Source organism: Sceloporus occidentalis, unplaced genomic scaffold (genome assembly GCF_023333645.1).
Source record: "Sceloporus occidentalis isolate IW3139 unplaced genomic scaffold, rSceOcc1.0.p SCAF_3, whole genome shotgun sequence".
NCBI lineage: Eukaryota > Metazoa > Chordata > Lepidosauria > Squamata > Phrynosomatidae > Sceloporus > Sceloporus occidentalis.
In genome coordinates this window covers 34,272,058-34,295,551 of record NW_028316983.1, presented here as the reverse complement: position 1 = coordinate 34,295,551, position 23,494 = coordinate 34,272,058, and the positions used below count along the sequence as shown (strand labels likewise).

The following is a 23,494-nucleotide window of genomic DNA, read 5'->3' as shown; positions in this document are numbered from 1 at the left end:
CCATGCCTGCAAACTTTTGTTCTAATTGAGGTATGAATAACCCATCCTTACAGCACTTTAAATGGGCTCTGAAAATTCATTTTATCTGAGCTGCCTTTTCTTAGAGAGATATTATGAAGAAGTTGGCCTAACATGATATTGAAAATAATCTTTATTATTTTATCTTTTTAGGTGCTAATTTTGTTAATTCCCACTGTTTTATGGTTCTTTTTATTTATAAAAAAGCAGTTACTAATGAATTCAGTGTTTGAATGTTGAGTGTCAGCTCTGATGACTGCCTATTAATATTTTATTTAAATATTCATATATTTTCATGTTCTGTATATGTAATGTACATAAGTTCAATTTATACAATATATTTTAGTGGTAAAGTCACTGTGTAGTGACCCTTTTATCACAAAAAGTAGGAACAACAAAGGTTTAGAAAAAATGTGTTACAGAAGGCAGTGTCACAACTTTCTTGCCTTTTTGCAAGGCGTGTGATTAGGAAAAAAAACATTTAAAGTTGCTCCAAGAAAGACTGAAATTGTGAAGATTCTCTTCATCCACGTGGTTCTAAATATACCAATTGTCTGACTCAGTATAACGCAGCTTTCATTGTACCTTTAGGAGTGAATTTATGGAGTTCCTTTTCAGGCTCATCATCACTGTAATTTGGAGAGCTCTCACAACATTTCTCAAGAACGTTTTGCATTTTGATGAAATATGGAAAAAATTATTGAAAATGTACTGAGATACTGAGAAAAGAAGATGGGGAATTACCTCCACAGGAGGAGTTAAAATTTTGGATGGAGTATAAAGAAGGGAATGGCTCCGGGGGTGGGGTGCACTGAGGTGATATATAGTTTTTTTAAAAAATGAATAAGATGCAAAAGTACATGTATGTATGGAAAGAATACTAAAAGTTTTTTTGTAAAATTTCAAACATATTAATTAAAAAAAGAGAACGTTCTGCACTTCTCTAAAGTTGCTAGATTTTGCCTCAGATGCATGAATTTAGAGATATTCTTCTCAAACAGCATAAGGCCTATATTCCATTGCTTGTCCCTACTAGAGTAGATCCATTGAATCAGTTGCTGAATGATAAGCCAATATTTCCAAAGTCAATTGATTCCTTGGTGTCTACTGTAGTTTTAGGTACACATTGGGTTTAGTATGTAGAGAGATCTTGTAGCACTTTTGTGACTAACTGAAAGAAAGATGTTGGTAGCAGGAGCTTTCGTAGATTTCAGTCTACTTCCTCAGATGCATTGGGTTTAGGTATGAGATATAAGGCAAGACAGTAGAATTTTGATAAGAAAGGAGAAAATTGGTTGTGGGATGAAGTTCACATATGCTCTTTTCCTTATTTTATTACCCTGATTTTCTTTTGCAGGAATAATCCACCAGTTTAACTGCCGTGGCTCAATGTATGGAATTCTGGGATTTGTAATTTTGTGAGACATTTGGCCTTCTCTGTTCTCTGTTTTGTGAGATATTTGGCCAACGAACTATAATTCCCAGAATTCCATAGGATTGAGTTATGATAGTTAAAGTGGTATCAAACTGGATTATTTCTACAGTGCGGATGAAGGCAAGGTTTGGATTTTTAAAAAAGTTTTTGTAATATATTTCCACAATAATTTGTTTCATATATACTAACAGTGGTGTCTGGTGGTACCTGTATCAGTGAGAGGGGGGTAGTCCATCTGCTTTCAGGTTTTAGAACTTCAAAGGAGATATGCAAGGTGCTGAATCTATTTAGGGGATGGATTTCAGCTTCTTTGACAGCTCTTTCAAGCTGGAGAGGATTTACTACTCTACTGACATCAGAACTTCCAGCTGTCCCTGTTGGATAAAGTCTAATAGTCAGGTTCCTTTGAGTGATGCATTGAAATTACTAATGCATATACCTTGCAGAAACAACAACAACAATAAATAATAATAAAAGATATAATTGAACTAATATCAAATGTTCCCTTTGATGACTTTAATGTTCAATTGAAATAGATTTCTGATTAGTTTTGTCCAAATGTGATGTGGATATAATTTAGACTAGAATAGAAATTACAGTTAGTTCCATTAGAAGCATTAGAATGGCTTGAAAGGAAATACCATGGGTTTGAATTATACAACAAATTGTTTAGAAGCTGAAAGCAGAATGAGCCCAGATATTTCTCCATTTGCTTTAGTCATTAGTCATAAATTGTTCAACTAGGACAGGACAATAGGACACTATGTGGTGTAATCTGATCCTAAAATGAAAAGATTGGATTGTTAGAAGGAAAATGATATCATCTAAATGATGTAGTAAACAGAATGAGCAGGGAAAACCATTTTATCTTTTTTACTCTTTGCACATCTGATTTTTTTTAAAGTATAAAATGTTTGGAAGCATTGGTATAAGAAGTAAAGGTTTGCTAAGTAGCTACCAACATATTCCTTTTGATGCCTTTTAAATCGTTTTATATGTTAATTTGGATCTCAAATAACAAAGACAAAATGGAGAAAAGTGGGGACAGAACTGTAATTGGTATATCTATTAATATGTACAACTTCATCTGGAAAGAGTAGCATTTACCACTGACATCTAAAAGAAGTTTCTTTATACTGTTGTGTGATGACATTATATAAAAATATATAGACTAAATATGATTTCTAAGGCGGGTTATAGACCGCCCATTTGGGGCGGGCTGTGCCCGCCCCTTTCCCCGGTGTATTGGGGCCTCAGCTGCCAGAACGGCAGCCGCTGAGGCCCCGAACCACCGCTTTTCAGGCTGCGGGGAAGCAGCAAAACGCCACTTCCCCGCAGCCTGAAAAGGGGTTTCCCTGGGGCTTCAAGCCCCAAGGACACCCTGCGGTGGCGGGGAGAAGGAGAAAGGGGCCGCTTGGCCCCTTTCTCCATTGCTTCGCTGGGCACAGCCGTCTGAAGGCTGCGCCCAGCGAAGCAAAGCGCCACCGCAAACCAGGAAGGAGCTCCAAAACGGAGCTCCTTCCTGGTCCGCGGAAAGGGCGCCCTGGCGCGGACCAACGACGTCACGTCCGCGCTGCCCCGTGTAGAGGTGGCGCAGTCGTGATGTCGTCATGGCGACCCCCTTGTGGAAGGGGAGCCGCCATTTTGTACTGACTCAGTCCGTACTAGGGTTAGGGGGGTGCGGAAGCACCGCACCTTCCTAACCCTAGTACGGACTGAGTCCGTACTTTAATGGCGGTTTGTAACCCGCCCAAGTTACATTTTCAGGAATAAATGTATACATTGCTGGTCTAAGACATTTATCTTCCTAAGCACATCACCTGATATTAGCGTTGCAGGTATTCCTTCTTATGAGATCTGCCCCTTATTTTAGGGTTGGAAAGCTTTTTCTTTCATCCAGATGCTAAAATCCCGCATTTTGGGTGTGTGGACCCTAAATAAAGACAGAAATGTGTGCATTATACCATTTATGAATGTGAATAATGTGCTAATTTTCCCAAAAAAAAAATATATGGCTCTCTTTATGTATGTGCCTTCAAGTTGCCTGCCAACTTACAGTGACCCCATTAATTTCATAGGGTTTTCATAGCAAAGGCATACTCAGAGGTGATTTTCCTAGTGTGTACAACACCTGATATTCGTTGGCAATCTCCCATCCAAATTCTGACCAGAGCTGACCCTGCTTAACTGGAAAGATCAGACTGCATCTAGTGCCTTTAAGGTATTTCTATGGCTAGGTTAAGTGAAATCAGTACAGTCCTTATCCATGGATTTTTTTAATCCACAGATTCAAGCATCGACGGCTTGAAAATATTTTTTTAAAAGGAGAAATTTCAACCTTGATTTTGCCATTTTATATAAGGGACACCATTTTACTATGTCATTGTATTCGATGGGACTTGAGCATCCATGGATTTTGTTATCCAAGGAAGGTCCTGAAACCAAACCCCAGCAGATAACAAGGGCCCACTATATTTTCATTTGATATTTAGTTAGAAGGCAAACTTGTTAATAGCTCCTTCCTGATTGTCAACTCTGCATGTCATGAATTTCTGCTGTCCCTTACTGCAATTTTGAAAACCTGGCAACATTATTTAATATGTATGCAACTTTGTGTCTTGTTTTCCTTTAGTTACAGAGGAAAGAGAAATGATCACAATGCAAGGAGGGGGCTTACCTCTTGCCTCACAAGCATGGTAGGAATCTCCCCACCCCATATGGCATAGTGCTTAGATTGAAAAAACAAAACTTTAGCACCAACAAAGTTCTAGCTGCACCTGGTGTATGTGGGAGTGTGTTTAGCTCTGATTTTGCTAGAAATTGTAGAGTTGAGTCTCCATATAATGCTTTCAAAAAACCCACACACACTCATGTAAAACACAGCCCTGTACTCCAAGTCTCTGGTGTCTCTTGCTCTCTGTTGTACCCTGATACCCTTATGCTACCAGCTTAGACAAATGCTCTAATGCACAGATGGGCAAATTTGATGGGGCTAAGGGTGACTTTTCTGTCCCTTAGGGCAGATTTACAATTTTGGGAGAGGCATTTAAAATTCTCAGCCAGAGAGCTCTAGTGCCTCAATAACCTACAAGCCCCAGGATTCTGTAAGGTGCAACCGTGGCAATTTAAGGTGGAATTATAATGCTATAATTGTGTACTGTGAAAGGGCCTCTGGTGGGGTTGTTTATTCTGGAGGGGTGTGTGAGAGAGAATATTTGCACTGGAGGGTCTGGAACATTCCCCCTCTCCCACAGTAATACCAGAATGGAAAGATCAGTATGAGTCATGTGGGCAGAGCAATGCAGGTACATCTTCTAGGACCAGTTGGAGTGAGTAGTCTCGACTGGCAGCTGCCCTGCCTTCTTGCTTTGTGAGGGACCTTTTCCAACAGCATTGAGCATGGTGCTCTGGGAGAGGGTGATTAAATAAACTGGTCGGCCAGGTCACTCACCCAGGCCAACAACAAAGGAGTAATATAGCTGGTGGGATGCCAGTCCCCCCTTACCCTACATCATCACCCACCCTATCTCAAAATAGGACCAGTCTTGAATAGCTGTCACTTTAAAGCAGGAGTGGGAAAACCTTTGTCTCTAGGGGCCTAATCTAGACCTCTGAGGTTTTTTCTGAAGGGAATAATCATTTCCCCTGGTCACCATCATTTATTTGGTGGTTTTCCATCTTCTTCCTGCCCCCCACCCCATTCTAACAGATTGAAATGCCTCCCCTTGTGGCTTAGTTATTGGTAGTACGAGATTTAAACTAAAATATGTTAGTATTTTTGTCCCTGAGAACTTTGCTGAAATTGAATTTGGCTCCCTGGAGCTGAAAGAAGTTTCTGGAGCTGAAAGAGTTTATATATACAATATCTGCCAAGACTAATATCATTAAAAAAACATTAACATGATGGTAGCAATTGAACAAACTGCTAGAGGAGTCCTTTTGGTGTTTGAGCCATTAGTGATTCTCTTAGGTTTTCTTGAGGATTTGTGTTACTCTTCAGTTTAGATGTGTAGCCATAGGCTCACAAGAATGTCATTCTGGAATCACTGGGATTTACTTCAAGCCTGGGCTATAGTTTGGATTGTGGATTTGTTGCTTGCTGCAGTTTAGTTATTTCAGGAAAATCAGAGTGTGTGTGGAGGGGAGAACTCATCACCCCTCAAGCAATGGAGCTGATGAGAAAAACATTTTTCAAAGCGTCTTTCTGAAAGATTTTGGTTTTATTTTCAGGTTCACCAGTGTACTTGGGTAGGATGTCGAAACTGCATGGTGTGGTGGCATGATTTTATGAGACATTGCTCAGAGTAGTCCTTAAAAACAGCAACACTTGTCCCTTGTAACTTTGCCATGTGGGGGAGATGTCCCTAAAGACAAAAAATATGAGGAGGGAAAGGTGATTTTGCATTCTTTAAGGCAGATATTTGGAAAAGTCACTTGGGAGACTGCATTTTTAATCATATCACATCCATTGTGGCTATTGTTGGCTGTGAGAGTTTGAGCATGGTAATTCAAAAAAGTAACTTTCCCAAGTTCTGGAATGGGCTCATAGGTCTGTCAGGTCTCCCTATGCCTCTTGTGCCATTCTAGGTGTTCGTTTTCATCAGTTATTTGGCCTGAAATACATTCCTATTGAGAATTCTCTTCTGTGAGCCTTACTATTGGGTTTTCTCTTCTTTAACTCTTCTTAAACCAATCTTTTTCAAGAATGCTGTAAGACAGGGGTGGATGAAGTGCATATAGCACTTCAGCTGTTTGAACTGCAACTTTAAGCAGTCATAGCCAGGATAGCCATTGGTAGTTAGGCATCATGGAACTTGCAGTCCAGTGACATCTGTTGTTGTTGCTAACTACCCTTAAATTGACCTTGACTTAAGGCAAACCTGTAGATGAGACTCCTCCATGTCATGATGCCCTGTCCTGCACTGCTCTGCTTAGGTCTTGTAGATTAATGCTCATGACCTCCCTAATGGGATCTATCCATCTGGCATGAGGTCTTCCTCTTTTTCTACTATCCTCAGCCTTCTCTAGCATTATTGTCTTTTCCAATGAGTTGTGCCTTCTCATCATGTGACCAAAGTATGATAGCCTCAGTTTTGTCATCTTGGCTTTTAGGGGTATTTCAAGCTTGATTTGTTTAAGGACCTGTTTGTCTTTTTGATTGTCCATGGTATTCTCAGCACTCTTCTCCAGCACCACATCTCAATGAGTTAATTTTATTTTTAGTTTCTTTTTTTTCACTGTCCAGCTCTCACATCCATACATATTGATGGATACCATGGCTTGGGTGATTCAAACTTTAGTGGCCAATTGTATATCTTTGCTCTTTAAGATTCTGTGTAGTTCTTTCACTGCTGTCCTTCCCATTCTTAGTCATCCTCTTATTTTTTGACTGCAGGCTCTGTTTTGATCAATATTTGATCCAAGGTATGAGAAATCTTTAACTATTTCAATTTCCTCATTATCTAGGTTGAATTTATGTAGGCCCTCTGTGGTCATTATTTTGTTTTCTTTATGTACAGCAACAAGCCTGCCTTTGTACTTTCTTCCTTGACTTTCCTCAATAATTGTTCCAAGCTCATGATATTTTCTGTCAGGGATGATGGGAGTTGTAGCTCCTCACCTCTGGCTCGAACTCACCACCTTGTTACGCACCGGCGCTGACCAGTTTTGGCCAGTGGTTAAAGCTTTGCTCTAAAGCAGCAGAGTTACAGAGAATAGGCTGAAGACCCTGATAAACTCTCCAAGCCTTCTCACTCTTGCTTCCACAGAAGTCTTCCCACTTCTTCAGGATCCAGCTGGCTCTTGTATCTTCACTCAAGACACCAGACAACTCAGTAGTCTTATATAAAAGATCTACTTTATTCTACTATATACAGCTCCACAACTCCAATACAACAATACTCCTCACTGCTACTACCCACAAAATACATTGGGATTCATAGTCATTATTATAGTCATTGGCTCATACCACCCACTCTTGTCAGTTTCCACCCAGTGGGCGTGTACATCCACTCTCATTGGTTCTCTTGTTTCTACCCAGAATTAATGATTTCATCATCTCAGCCTTGACCAGTTAACAGTTCTCAGGTGTGTTCAATTATCCACTTTGCATTTCTGTCCTTGGCATTTAGGACTTGTTAATTCCATTACCTTTTACACCTGTGTGGCTCTTAATTGCTTCTGCTGAGTCACCCTGACTCTCACATACAAGTTTTATTTCATTCACTGTATATCCCATGCTGCTTTTTCCTTAACATTTTCAGCTAGTAATATGGTGTCATTGGTGTATCTTAGATTGTTGATGTTCTTTCCTTATTATTATTATTATTATTAACCTTTATTTATAAAGCACTGTAAATTTACACAGCGCTGTACATACAATCTTTTTAATTAGACGGTTCCCTGCCCTCAGGCTTACAATCTAAAAAGACATGACATAAAAGGAGAAGGGAAAGGTGGTGGGGCTATTTTCTTCCTCCTATTTTCACTCCAGTGACATCTGCAGGGCCATAACTGTCTACCCCTGCTGTAGGGATATAGATGTTTTGCACAGATGTTCTACTCACTAACAGGCATAGACCATTAAGTACTTGATTGTAGATCCTGAGGTACACTTCACTGGACTTTAGCAAAAGTGTCCTACACCTCTGGCTAATTGCCACTTGGCGCCTTCTCTCTGTTGGAAGCTATTCTGTCCTATCATCATGTAAACAATGTGAAATAATTTACTTCTTTTCCTTTGTGCTTAATTATTTGTTCCATTAGTTTCAAATCCTGCAGAATATAAATCCTAGCTAGGAAATGAAAATCTCATTAAGTGCTTTGGATAGGGTGGGGGACATTTATGCTTTGCCCCAAAAGAGGAAATGTGTGGCTGAGAAAAAGGAAGAGTGATTTACATTTAAAAATTACACTTGATAATTTATTGCACCAGCTATTGCAACAAATACTGGGCAGAGCAGTAGAGGACAGGGAGGCCTGGAGATGTCTCATCCATAGGGTCTCCATGGGTTGAGATCAACACGAAGGCAGTTAACAACAACAATAAAATGTCAACAATACAAGGAAAGGCTGTGACTGGATATACAAATGTAAATATACAAATGTAGTATATTTGTGTGGATATTGTTATATAGTTCAGTTACTAGGAGGCGCTAGATTTATTTGCATTGGAATGGAGTCAGACTTTTCCTTTTAATGTTCTTGATACATCTTTTTGGTCTGGGATGTCCCCACTACTTTCTGTGATTAGTTTACATGGGAAGATGACTTCCTTCAACATTCACCTAAGCTAATTATGTTGACTTCATGTATAAGTTGAGTGAAGGTTACAGGGTCAAAATCATGAATTTTGATATGACCCATGGATATGTCGAGGGTAAAACTTAAGGGGCTATAACGAAGGATGGAAAGGGGAAAATACCACTTCCATCCCTCCTTCTCCTTCTTTGGAGCTCTCTCGACCACCTAACACTGATTCCCAGGTACGGGTGGAGAGGTTTTAACATTGGATTGAGAAGGGAAGGAAGGGGTGTTAAATGAGGAGTTTCTTCCATGGGAAGAAATGGCTTGTAAATTGGACTGGGAACCTCTTTCACACACACACACACACACAGAGAGAGAGAGAGAGAGAGAGAGAGAGAGAGAGAGAGAGAGAGAGAGAGAGGTGCCTTAAGGCACCAAGAATGGGGCATCAGGGTTGCTTGTTTTCGGATCTTTCTAAACAGTACTAGTTCCTAACCTGTATATAAGTTGACCCAGGAATTAAAGGTCAATTTTGGGGCATAAATGTCTCGACTTAATGCAAAATGCATCAATTTTCTTGTTAGAGGCATTGCATGAACAAGGAAGCATTAATATTTCTGTGATTCAACTAGTAAATACATTGTTTGAATCTCAGTGTATTATCATTACAGCATCTTGGTTACACATCAAAGAATGGAAAATCTCTTGATTTTTAAATACAAGAATGCTGGAAGTGTGTGTGGGAATGTTTCCTGCTTTGAAATGTTGTATGTAAGATTTCTTTTAAATTAATGCAAAAAGGGGGTTGGCGGGGGTGAAAGAAAGATTTATGCTATTTGGGTATTTATGATGCCACTTTGATTTGGGACCCATTTGTCAAAGAAAGACTCAGAAAAGAAAATCTATCAGAGCCTTAGCATATCCTGTTGCAAATGCTGCTGCTTATTTGTGTCATTTCAGCTCCAGGCTTAGTGCCTATTGTAGTTGGCTGTGCAGAGGAAACAAAACAAGAATAATCCCTGCTTAAAAATATGTCAATCTTAACTAAAGATTGATAGGTAGGCATGACAAAGGAAGCAAACTCAAGGAAACAGTGGAAGGGTTGGGAATTATTTTGATAGGCAGCGTGGTCATAGTGTAATCTTGATGGAGGGCACAGTAGGAAGCATGACGTAAATAGATCCTAAAACGAGATTTGCACAAACATTATGTCTTTGCTGCAGTAATAGGGCTTGAGGTAAATTGCTAGTATGTTGTTTGAACCATAAAGTTAATTACTGCAGGTCTCTGCTTAGAGGTCTATGATGCTAGGTAATTAACTGGATGAAAGAAAGAATCTACAGTAGGTTTGCTGTTACTTCAATAGGAATATTGTAGATATTATGTGATACAACTACTGATGGATTAAGTGCTAACCTTTAGACTACTTGTGGGCAGATAGTTCTGGCAAAATATGGTTATGATGGGGGTTAAAGTATCTAATCTTTGGGTTCCTTGTAGCTTTAGGATTCTGTGATGAGGTGTGACAAAGATGAACAGTCAGTCCAGATATAAATGACCCCCTCCTCATGGCATTTTGCTATCTCTCCAAAACATAATCATGATGATTAGAGGTATATCTACACTGTAGATATAACACAGACACCATTTTAAGTGTTGTAGCTGCATCCTACGGAATAATGAGATTTGTAGTTCTACAAAGTCTTTAGTCTTCGCTGCCGTGGCAGTTAAAATAGGATCATACTTCATTATTTCTACTGTATAGATGCATCCTATGATGCTCAGGTAGGTCTTCAGTTTGCTTATTGCTTTTTCATGTGTATAGGAAATATTCTAGCCATTTTACTAACATACTGTTTTTCTATGCATCCTTTCACACTATAGAATGATACCACTTTGATTCCATTTTATTTGCCATGGCTGCATCTTAAGGAATCTGGGAGTTTGCAGTCTGGTAAAAAGAAAATACTCTTTCCAATATTTTTTGACAACAGGTTCTATTAAAAAACAACATCTTAACCTGGGAAGCACTGAAGAACCACATCTATTACTTTTTCATTCATGGCAAATTGCATCTGTGGCAGCATTTCCCTTTTTAATGACCCTTTAATTCAGTCATAAAAGAACTGTAGTATTAATAACAAGTAGAGTTCTGTCATATTCCAGTGGCTGTGTGTGAGAGCATACACACACTGAACCACTTTCAGGGTAAAACCAACTTTCTCAATTAGAAAAGCACTTTTTAAAATAGCCATTAATTAGCTGCTATAAATTGCTTTTTCTAACCATACTCCCTTATAATGCCAGTAATTCCCTAGGTATTGAGATCTTTACAAGGTGCCTTAAATTTTCCGTAAGCTCTTGGTGTTACTTTTTTCTTTTTCTTTTTTACAGTCATTCTGAAGCTGGTATTTCTCTACCCATTCAAAATATGTGATTTTTGTTTGTTTTTACAAGCAAGCACAGTCTCCTTCTTGCAGAAATAATCTATCTTCCATCTTTTATTCATTTCTCAAGACATTGTTTCAGTACATTGTCCCCAGAAGATAAAATATAATTTTTTGACGTATAATGTTTTTAGCAGTGCAAAGGAATAGCAAAATATATGGAACTGAATATCTTTGGTTTTTTAAAAATAGATGGAAAGTCTGGTCCAGGGATGGACATCTCTGGCTCTAGATATTTCTGGATTGTAGCTCCAATAATTGTTTACCATTGGCAGTGCTGACTATGGCAGTTGGGAGAAGTAGCATTAAAACAGCTAGAGAACCACAGCTACCAGGATGTAGTCATCTCTGGCTGTGGTAGCTCTTCAGAGGCTCTGGAGACAATATGGAGATAATCCTTGGTTTTGGAACATCAGATCCTTTTAACAGCAGACTCTGGGGAGTGACCCTTGTACCTCCTATATGCAAAACATGTGCTGTACCACTGATCTAAGCCCCTTTATGGATAGTACTGATGGTAGGCTGTCACTACCATGAACAAATAGGTCTATTAGTGGAGATACAGAGCATGGGACTTTGGGAGATACAGAGCATGTTACACTGCACACTCCCCTTGCAAAACTTACAATTCCATCTCTCTTTGGTGGACAGATGGGACTGTCCTGCAACTCAGTGGACCAGATCCAACATTGAAAACCTGCTGCCAGGACAATGGCATGCAGGAGAAGTGGGGGAGTTACTTTCTCACTCCTCTCCCTATGTACCCCAAAACCTGTTCTAGAGGGCTAGGAACCCCTTTGATGCTGTTTTTGGGCAGCTTAGAGGGTTGCAATGGAAATATGACCATCATGGATATAGGCTAATGTGAGCAAAGTCCATAATATACCATTGATCACTCTCATGGCTCCAAAGCACTGCAAGACCATTTGTGATGATAGCTGAGACTAAATGGGTGCAGTGCCACATTGATTTCTAAGTTACACCAAAAAATGCAGTTACTTTCACTGTGTTAGCCTTCCCCTGTCTTAGGCTGTTTTGAATCACCTTGAGTTCAGAGAAGTGCTAGGACAGAAAGTGCAACCAGAGGGCAACACTTGCATTTTGCCTACTAGATTATCCTGTCCTTTTCCCTTAGCATCAAGTGTCGAGAATGACAGCTGAAGTATAGAATGACTGTCTGTACTGGAGAAAGCTAATACTACCAGGGATGGTAATCTTACCATCTGCCTTTCTGGAGAGTTTTCTGAGGCTCTGAGACCAGGAAGTTGTGAACAGATTCCTGCCAATATTCATGTGGGGGAAGGAGGTGCCGGCCTCATCCTTTCTTTGCTGTCATTATGTCTCTGACTTCCAGGCATTGTGGTGAGCAGGAGGTCTAATGCAGGTATCTGTTGTGCAGAGATAGACTCCCTCTTTGTGTAATTTAGAACTTCATGCCTGATGGGCTCACAGCCTTGCTTCAGGTAGTATATTCCTCACTCTTTCATTGTTTCAGAGAAAGCATCTCATAATGGAATCACAATGAATCCCCTGAAACAGTGAAATAATTAAGTGGCTGTAATAATGAGCAAAGTCCCAGATCCATGAGTAACTATGACAGTCCTTGAGTAACAATCAGTGGGTTTTTTTATACTAGTAGTTTAAATTGGGGTTGCACAAAGTGCAACATCCAGATGTTGTTGAACTACAACTTCCAGCATTCCTCACCATGGACCATGCCGGTTTAGACCTAATCTGATTTACAGTCCAACATATTGAGCCACATTTTGTCCACTTCTAGTTTAAAGGCACGCACGTAATCCAGAACTTGAACACATTACATTTCTGGACAACAGCCCCCAGAATGGGCTTGGGGATTCTGAGATCTTGATGTCCAAAATATAATTTATCCAAGTTCTGCAAAGCTTGTAGCAGCTTTGAGACTGATTCAGAGAGAAAGAAGTTTATAGCATAAGCTTTCATAGACTGGGTCTACTCAATCAGGTGCAAGCTTATGCTACAAATTTTCTTCTCTCATTCACAATTACGCAACTAGATCCCTTTGCATGCTGATGCAGATTAACACTGCTGTGTCTTTGGATTCTGCTTATCCAAACTCTGTTATTCCGTGTATTTTTTGCAGCATTTGTGCTAAGTTGCTTCCCTTTTAGATGTATATTGCAATTCATCTGAATTACTCTTCTTGTCTATATGAGGTTCAAGCAGGTAGGGATGCTTAAGGTTGCCATCTGCTCTGTGGTTCTGTGCTGCCAGATCTTGACAGGGAAACTGGAGGACGTGATAGAGCTCTTAGCTATGAATGTCACTGATTTTGGCAGCTGAAGACAGACTGTTAGAACTGTCTGTTGGCTAAACAATATTTAATACATTAATCACTTGAACAATTTACTTACAGTTCATTGAAACATAAACTAATACATAGTAATGCAAATTAACTGTGATACAAATTAATATAATTTGATTAATCTGTTACATTGTTAAATATATATTTTACTCAAACATCAGTATAGGTGGTTTATGGAAAGTAATATAAAGACAGGTATATTTTCTTAAGTGTATGGTGATTTACACTGTAATAAACAAAAGTTATGATACAGTGGTATAAAGGAAAGGTAAATTTAGTAGCTTACTGTTCATTTTTATAAGCAATTTTTGCTCTAGTGTAATAGGAAACAGTCTACATCCCAATTCCAAAATTGATTAAATAGCCCAAATCCCCTCATTGTTGTAGAAATGCCAGATTAAAGATAGGCATTGAAATTTATTCAAATCGATGCTCTTCACTGAAGTTTTTTGTCCTTTTTTGTTAGCACAATTCAATCTGAAATGCAAAACATCTGGTATATTTGAAGATAAATGGGATGGAAAAGCCATCTAACTTGCTTTTTCCATGATTTTGATAGAGGAAGGAGGATGTTGGCATGTGTATGCAACCTACACAGCTGTCTGCTATCTCAGCTTGCCAATTTATTTGAGGTGGGGTGGATTTCAAAGTGTGATTAAAGGTCTAGTTTATTGACTGATTAAAGCTTGCAATCCTATAGACTTGTCATCAGTGTGATGTGGAGTTGGCTACAAAGTGATTGAGGAATCAGTGTGAGATTAAGCGCTTTTAGACTTTGCTGCTCATCTTAATATTCAGCAGGCACATCAATGTCTGGCAGTAAATAAGCAGAAACAGTTTAATGATTAAAATAGTAATAATAATTCAGAGGTAGCCATGTTGGCTATGCAGCAAAACACAACAAAATCCAAAATCCACAAGCAGTGATACTTTTATTGGGCCAATTGAAAAACATAAAATATATCATGCAAGCTTTTGAAACTTCACTGGCTTCTTCATCAAGCAGAAATGTTAAGAAATCATACCTGGGAAAAATAGTGATAATATTGGAGTCACAGGCTTCCATTCTGTCTTAGATGTTGTCAGTTAAGACAGTATTGAGGGATTTCACTGTAGGCAGAACCACTTCCTTTACTGGCCATGTGTGGACTAGAGATAAAAAACATTAAAGGTATTAGAAACAGAAAAGTAATTTTTCTTGAGGTCCAGCTGTCCCTGTCCTGTGTGAAGCTAACTTTCTTAAGCAGAGAACATTGGATTTCTAAGGGAGTCTGTGCTGTTGCATGTGGAAAAGCTTTTAGGTGATGTATATGTAAAACCTGGCAAATTGTAGTCCATTTAAAGAGTTGGTTGGACTCCTCATTTGTTGTGTTTGCTAGGGATACTGGGATTTGTAGACCAAAAATACTGGGGGATCATGCAATCCCCACTCTTACTGTAGACCCACTGAAATGGTTGAACCTAATGCCCATTGATATTAAAGTGTTTCCCTAAGGTAACCACAGACAGCCCAACATAATCATCTGAAGCAGACTGTCTAACTGTATGCTGTGTATTTTCATGTGTAAATGTCTTCTGGTTTTGCAAGGGCCAGGAGAATGAGTTTTAATGGATTTATTTAAAAGAGTTTTTAATTCTCTGGGTTGTTTAATTACATTTTAACAATACATTTTATATGTTGTATTTATGTGTATATATGTGTCACCCATGGAGACCCATAGGATGATGTTGGGCAAGCCACAATCTCTCAGTCTCAAAGGAAGGCAAAGACAAATCACCCTCTGAAGAAATGTTTCCAAGAAAAACCCATTACAGGTTTGCCTTAGGTCAGGAATGACTTGAAGGCACGAACAACAAAGTGCCTTCTTGTCTGAGTCCCAGACAAGATATGAATAGGATGATGATGGTGCTTTGCATCCACCATTAGCAAGTCATATGCTCAAGTTTTCTCCACAGAGGTACTTGCATAGGCACTAAATAGCCATGCTGAAATATGTTGTGTGATTTAGACCTTAATACCTACCAAAGCAAAGCACCATACACTTCTGGTCATCTTTTTAAAATGAAATCTTAATCACAGCCACCAAGGTATGGAAGATAATAAATAAATAATAATAAAAAATTATTTGTATTTTCCCACCTCTCCCTACAGATCGAGGCAGGATTACAGCCATTATCAGATCACAATACATCACAGTTACAATTAGTTAAAATCAGCTCCAGTAATAACATATTTCGTAAAAACACACAATTTACAAATACAATATAAAAATGTCCTGAGATAGATATATATTTGGGTGATTTCTTTTATAGAGGGTCAGAGGGGTATGCTTGCTGGAAGAGATGGGTTTTCAGCGCTTTCTTAAAGACGTCCAGGGTGGAGATACATTGAATCTCTTCCAGTAGGTTATTCCAATACGTAGGAGTCACAGCTGTGAACGCTCTTTGGTGAGTAGCTGTTAATCTCATTTTAGGGTGTTCAAGAATGAGCTTTCCAGTTGTTCTGAGGGTGTGGGGCGGATTGTATAGGGAGAGGCATTCCCTCAAGTAACTCGGGCCCAAGCCATATAGGGTTTTAAAGGTAATAACCTACACTTTGTATTGGGCTCGGAAGCTAATTGGCAGCTAATGTAAGGATTTTAATACCGGTGTAATATGGTCCGATCTGGGTGTTCCTGTGATCAATCTGGCTGCAGCGTTTTGAACTAGCTGGAGCTTCCGAACTTGGTACAAAGGTAGCCCCATGTACAGCGCATTACAGAAATCTAAACGAGAGGTTACCAATGCATGTACTACAGTTTCAAGGTCCTTTCGGTCCAGACAGGGACGCAGTTGGTGTATCAGCCGAAGCTGATATCAAGCACACCTGGCCATCGCATCCACCTGGGATGATAACTGTAAGGATGGATCCAGGAGTACTCCCAAACTGCGAATTTTGTCCTTTAGGGGAAGTGTGACTCCGTCCAGGACTGGATAGCAGATTTCCCTGTCTGGTCTTGAGGTGCCTATCACAAGTACCTCTGTTTTCTCTGGATTCAACCTGAGTTTATTTTCCCTCATCCAGCCCATTACTGACCCCAGACAGGCATCTAGAGGAGAGATGCCTTCCTTAGTCACTGTCTCAGTCGGAGACATGGAGAGATAGATCTGGGTGTCATCAGCATACTGATAGCACCGAGCTCCATGCTTCCGGATGATCTCTCCCAGCGGCTTCATGTAAATGTTAAATAGCATGGGGGACAGGATGGCGCCCTGAGGGACACCAGATGTCAGCTTTCTTTTACGAGAGCAGCAGTCCCCCAGCCTCACCATCTGGAACCTTCCTGAGAGGTAGGACTGGAGCCACTGGAGCACAGTGCCCCCAATACCTAACTCTCTCAGGCGTTCCAGAAGTATACCATGGTCGATGGTATCGAAGGCTGCTGAAATGTCCAACAGCACCAGCAGGGTCACACTTCCCCTGTCGATGCCCAGATGGAGATCGTCGACTAATGTGACCATGGCAGTCTCAACTCCATATCCCACCCTGAAGTCAGTTTGAAATGGGTCCAGATAATCGGTTTCATCCAAGACAGCTTGGAGTTGGAAGGCAACCCCCCTTTCGATCACCTTGCCCAAGAATGGTAATAAGGAGACCAGTCTATAGTTATTTCTCAATAGGGGATCTAGGGAGGGTTTCTTTAGAATTGGTTTTACAATTGCTTGTTTTAAGACAGATGGAAATGAACCCTCCCGTAGAGATGCATTAATGATAAGATATAATGATGTCTTTATTGCATCTCCTCCCTGGACGGTCAGCCAAGAAGGGCAAGGGTCAAGAGGGCAAGTTGTCCTCCTTACAACTCCGAGGAGCTTGTCCACGTCTTCAGTATTTACAAACTCAAAGCGATCCAGTATAACCTTGTTTCCAGAGTCATTGGATACCTCTTCTATTGATTCTGTCAACAAGCCAGCATCAAGATCAGCTCTTATCTGAGAGATTTTATCGGCAAAAAAGTTGTTGAAAGCGTCGCAGCAGTCTATGGTTGGTTCTAATAAAGGGTTCAAGGTGGTCCGTAATTGGGTTAATTCCCTAACCACCTTGAACAGCTCCGTTGGGCGAGACTCTGTCGATGCGATCCGTGCAGCACGGAACGAGTTCTTTGCTGCATTGATCGCCACTCCATAAGATCGTAACATGTTTTCATGGAATGTCTTGTCAGATATGCGCTGATGTTTCTGCCAGCTGCGTTCTAGTCGTTGCACAGCCCGCTTCATCTGGCGAAGATCTTCTGTATACCAAGGTTTTCTATTTGGAGCGGGCTGGAAAGGATGCTCGGGAGCGATAATGTCTATTGCCCCAGTAAGATTGTTGTTCCAGTAATTAACCAGGGTTTCGACAGAATCACCATCGTTCCCAAACATAAAACCCTCTAGGACTTCTTGGAACCATTTGGGTTCCATCAGTTTTCGAGGGCGGACCATTGTAATAGGTCCTCCACCCCTGAGGGGTTTAAGGGTTGTGGCTTTCAGTCCTACTTTGACCAAGAAATGGTCCGTCCATGACAGGGGAGAGATACCGTTTATCTCTACCCACGGATATTCCCGGTCCGTACAAAAGACTACATCGAGTTTATTACCCGCACAGTGTGTCGGGCCCAAGACCAATTGGGACAGGCCCATGGCCATCATGGAATCCATGAACTGCCGAGCCACACCTGTAAGATCTGCTGAGCTGGCCTTGAAGGGGATGTTGAGGTCCCCCAGAACAAGTAGTCTGGAGGACTCCAGCACCAGCTCCGAGACCAGCTATGTCAGCTCAGCCAGAGTCTGTTAGGCTACGGGGTGGACGGTAGACCAACAGAATCCCCAGACTGTCCTTGGCCTTTAGGGTCAGGTAAATACACTTGGTGTGCCTCAGTTTCAAGACCGGGTTTCTGGTCAAGGTGATGTAGCTTTTATGGACCACAGCCACACCTCCCCCTTGCCCACTTTCCCTAACCTGCTCCTTAACTGTATACCCCACTGGGAGAGTTTTGGCCCATGTCACACAGCTATCTTCCCTCAGCCAGGTTTCAGTAATGCAAGCTAGGTCGGCATTCTCCTCCTCTAACAAATCATAGATGATATGGGATTTGTTTTTTTACTGACCTAGCATTGCATAAGAGCAAGGTAAGGGTCTGTGGTATGGTTGGGACAATCCTCAGTTCTTTTGGGTTAACAGGGTGACTGGAAGATGGGATAGGTGTTAAGTATCTATCCTGTCTTCCTTTACATACATTGTACTCCCTGTTAATGCTATATCTCCCTTTGCCTCACACTACTCCTATCGGTGTTCCTTGTATAGTTTTCGTCATATCATCCATATAAATACCCTCCTTTCCCCCATTAACATTCACCTCCAGTCTACTCTTAAGATTTTGTGTCCCAAACGGTTTAACCGTTATGACACCCCCAAGTGCAAGGTGACATATGGCAAGATATCCCAATATTACTAGTTTGATTAAGGCCATAAATTTAAATCAGGAATTAATCAGCTGTTGAACTGCTGATTTCCACTTCATTATTGGTGCCACCTATATTGGGACGGAAAACTGATGGTCTTCTCAGGGCGTAGCCCCTTCCCTGGTGTTAAGCAGGAGCAGCTGGAGTAGCGCTGAGCACGCTCCTTTCGCTCTGGCGGGTGGGGCAAGAGTCCTCCTCAGGGCCAGGAAGCCAGCCTTTTGAGCGCCGCTCCCACCGACGCAGGTGACAAGCGGGACACAGCTGGAGTAGCGCTGGGCGCGCTCCCGTCGCTCCAGCGGGTGGGGCAAGAGTCCTCCTCGGGGCCAGGAAGATGCTACCGTTTATCTGTTGGATTAATACCACTGGATTTGTGCATATTCTTAAAGATTCAATAGTGCAGATTCAGAATGGGAGCCATCTCATACAAAGAAGAGTGCAGGAGAACAATTTTGAAGTACTGCCAAATTCTAAAGGTAGCTGTCTTGTGCTTAGTTTCATTTGGATGGGAAACCCTTGAAACCTCTGGCATCTCTTAATACATTTGCTATATTAAAATATATGAGCAGGATATAAGAGGCACGCCTGCTTGGCAGCAGATTTATGACTCTACATCAGATTCCAATAGATTCTGCATGCAAAGATCTTTTGCCTTCAGCCAGCTCACAAATGTCTAAATCCTCTCTCTCTGTCTCTCAAGGACTTATTTTTCTGCTGATCACAATATCATTATGTTAATTAGAAAAAAGCACTATTTCTCAAGCTCAGATGGGTGTCTCCTTTAAAAACACAGAGAAGTGCAGCACTCAGCTGCTGGAGTAATACAGTCATTATTTCCTCTGATAAATCTGCCTGTGTTGCTAATATGCATAACAAAGCAGTGATCAGCAGCCACAACAGTATTCATCCCACTAAAGGTATTAACCACTTTCAGATCTCTGTATGTTCATGGAACACCTACAAGAATACACTCATGTTTCTTTTCAAGCCTTTTCCTTATGCACAAATGTTGGGAACGGAGATCATTCCCTTCTACGCAAGCAGTGTGAATGTATGGAGGAGGAGGCCTGAAACAGACATCTGTTTAACATATTGAGTAACCTATATTTCTCAGTCATTTTTGGAACCTTTCCAACCTGAGTCACATTTTGTTAACAACCCCTTGTAATTAGTATGTTATGCCTTGACTCCTCCTAATAGTTCAGTGTTCTAGCTGCCTTGAATCCCATTTTGGGAGAAAGGAAGGATATGAATCGAATAACTATTCCCTCTAGTAAGACTAGACCTTGGAGGTATTCATTTTGGGCTACAACATCCAGAATCCCTCAACGTAGCCACTGGACATGTTGGCAGGGGGATTCTAGATGTTGTCATCAAAAACCATAGCATGAGTGCCTGAAATAATCCTTTGCAATCCTTACACAGGTACACAAGGCAAGATTGCATTCAGACTATCTAAAATATTCCTTCTCCCCATTTGAGCTTGTTTGAGTTTTGGGATCCTCAGGGGAAAGCTTTTTCTTGCTTCTACTATCACCACTGGCATGTTTGATGGGGGTATAGAGGGGGCTGCTCAGGGGCTATCCCTGCACTGTGGAACTCCGTTCCATGAAAAGCTGGGCCAGGGGTAGGCAACCTTTTTGAGCTGGGGGCTGGGTTGCTGTCCCTCAGAAAACTGGGGGGCCAAAGCCGGGGGTGGAGCTTCCACCCTCCGGGGGCGGAGCTGCATGCTGGGGGCGGAGCTTCCACCCTCTGGGGTCGGGGCTATCTCTGCTCCTTTTCCCGACCTCCAGCTGTCTGAGAGACAGCTAGAAGTGGGGGGGGATTGGGAGGGGGGGTGACAGGCGCACACCTGCTCTTCCTGCCCTTCCTTGGTCCCCAGCTGCCTCTCAGAGACAGCTGGGGACCAGTAAGGGCCCGTGAGGGGCAGGGGCTTTCCTCAGGGCTTTGCCAGTCCTGAAGCGTCCTCCGAAGGACACCTCAGGTCTGCCGAAGCCCCGTGGGGAAGAGGAGGCGTGTGCCCACCCTCTCCTCCTCGGTCCCTTCCTTCGGCCGAACGGGCTCCAAGGGGCCCCTTCAGCCAAAGGGGAGGGAGGCCGAAGGGAAGTGCTTGGGCACCCGTCCCAGGCCATTCCCTTCGGCTCTTCCCTTCAGCCGAAACCACTATCATTGTTAAAGCAGACCTTTTAGCATTAAAAGCACCGAAAATACACAAAAATGCACTTTGGAAAGTCACACTGTCTCACCTTCATAAAGAGTGAGTGCATGTCTCAGAAACTGACTGATATCATATCATCATCATCACCACTATCATTGTTAAAGCAGACCTTTTAGCATTAAAAGCACCAAAAATACACGGAAATGCACTTTGGAAAGTCACACTGTCTCACCTTCAGAAAGAGTCTTCTTCTTCTTCCTCCTCCTCCTCCTGCTCCTTCCTCCCTCCCTCCTCCTCCTCCTTCTTCTTCCTCCTTCCTCCTCCTTCCTTCCTCCCTCCTCCTCCTGCTCCTTCCTTCCTCCCTCCTCCTCCTCTTTCTTCCTCCTCCCTATTCCTGCTCCTTCCTTCCTTCCTTCCTCCCTCCTCCTCCTCCTTCTTCCTCCTCCTCTTCCTCCTCCCTTCTTTCCTTCCTTCCTCCCTCCTCCTTCTATTCCTCCTCCTCTTCCCCCACGGGAAGGGCAGCCGCGGGAAGGAGGAGGAGGACCCCGCCCCTTCCTGCCCTGCCCGCAGCTGCCTGGAGCTGCGGGAAGGGAAGGAAAGGACAGGAGGACCCCCACCCCTTTCCCTTCCTCTCCGCGGCTGTTGCAGCCGTGGGAAGGGAGGGAAAGGGCAGGAGGCCCGATGCGGCCGCCGGAGCCCTCCAACAGGGCTCTGGCGAGTGCACCGGGCCTCCTGGAGGCCCGATGCAGCCACCGGAGCCCTGTTGGAGGGCTCCAGGGGCTGCACCAGGCCTCCTAGGGGCCCACCGCCATTTTGTTTTTCAAAATGGCGGCAAAGTCTTGAGTGACCTTTCCCGTCGTGCCCCGCAACGGGAAAGGTCACGTGAGACTTTGACCGCCATTTTGAAAAACAAAATGGCGCCTGGAGCGGCGAGGAAGCAGGGCGGCAATTGGCGGCAGGACTGTGTAGGGGCCGGAGGTTGCTGACCCCTGAGCTGGGCTATCTGCCATCATTCCATTGGCAAATTTTTAATTATTATCATCATCATTTAGACAGGCTTTTATACATTAACTGATAATTGTGAAAGGATTTTTCATGAAGGATGGCACACTCCCCCACCTCATAATATGGAGAGGAAAAGTGTGCTATCTCTCAAGAAAAACCCTTTCACAACAACTGGTTAATGTACAAAAGGCTGTAGAAAGATTTTTTTTTTCAAAAGCTTTTAACCTCCTGTTCTTAATCCAGTGCTACTGTATTCTGGTAGTTTATTCAGTTATTATCATGATTGACTATTGTTGTGTTCTGTTTCAATCCATTTTGTGATCCATGTTGGGTTCCATACTTGGAGAAGGGCAAGATAGCAAATAATAAATAAATAAATAAATAAAGAAAGAAAGAAAGAAAGAAAGAAAGACATTTTCAAAAGGGCCAGCTTGAGACAGTGATGAGAGTAGATATTTTCTGAGCTCCAAAATTGCAGCAAAAGGCCCATCATGTCAGTTCCCTTAAACCCGCATTAAAACCAATCCAACAGTAGGAATAAAACAGTATAAAGATCTAAAAAACATGAAAATACTTCCAAAATGCCTGGGAAAAATATTCTGTGTGAGAAGCAGCTGCTGTTTCATTGGAGAGCCCTTCAGCTTTGGAATACATGTCAGAATAATATATTGCCAGTGACAGTAATGGGGGATTTGTGTGTGTGTGTGTTTACAATTCCATAGTATATTCAGAATGGACCATAGTTTTACAGCAGTGATTTTCAGACAAACATTTCCAGGTTGACTACTTGGCAGGTCACTAGATCATTTTGCAATTTTTTTCAAGGGCAAGCCTTCAGACTTATCTCCCTTGAACACTGAGATGCCACAGTGAAACTTTGCCATCCATGGTTATTCAGCGTTTGGAGTTTGAATATCAGCTTGACTCTCCCAAGTCTATTTTATAAGTGTACGGGGAGGAAAATATACTGCAGAGTATTTTTCAAATCAAGTTTTTTCTTCTGTACTTTGTTTCTACTCATATTTTGATTTGGGTGGGTTGACAGGATTTTCTTTAAAACTGGTAATAGAAATCCTGTAGCAGCAAAACTGCTCAGCTTTGGCAGTATTCCTCCAGCTGGTTGTGAATAGTTTTTCCACTTGGCTCTGGTCACCCAGTTTGGGAATGTGATTTCTAGCACACACCGTTTCTCCCTCTTTGTGTACAGGATGTGTCTCTGCACTTTCCATGCATGGCATAGGAAGGTGGTGGATGAGGTTCCATAGAAACCAATGACTTGGTTGTAGGTGTTCTTTCAATGTGACACTTCCTCCAGTGATTCCAGTCTATCAAGATAAAACTTCCTGGTTTTCATGAAAGTA

The 23,494-nt window shown here is 41.8% G+C and overlaps 1 protein-coding gene across 2 annotated transcripts in view; it reads left to right on the top strand.

Moving 5' to 3' along the window:
* PPP1R16B (protein phosphatase 1 regulatory subunit 16B) overlaps positions 1 to 23,494 on the top strand; it is a 166,385-nt gene that overhangs the window by 65,556 nt on the left and 77,335 nt on the right. The window lies entirely within an intron of this gene.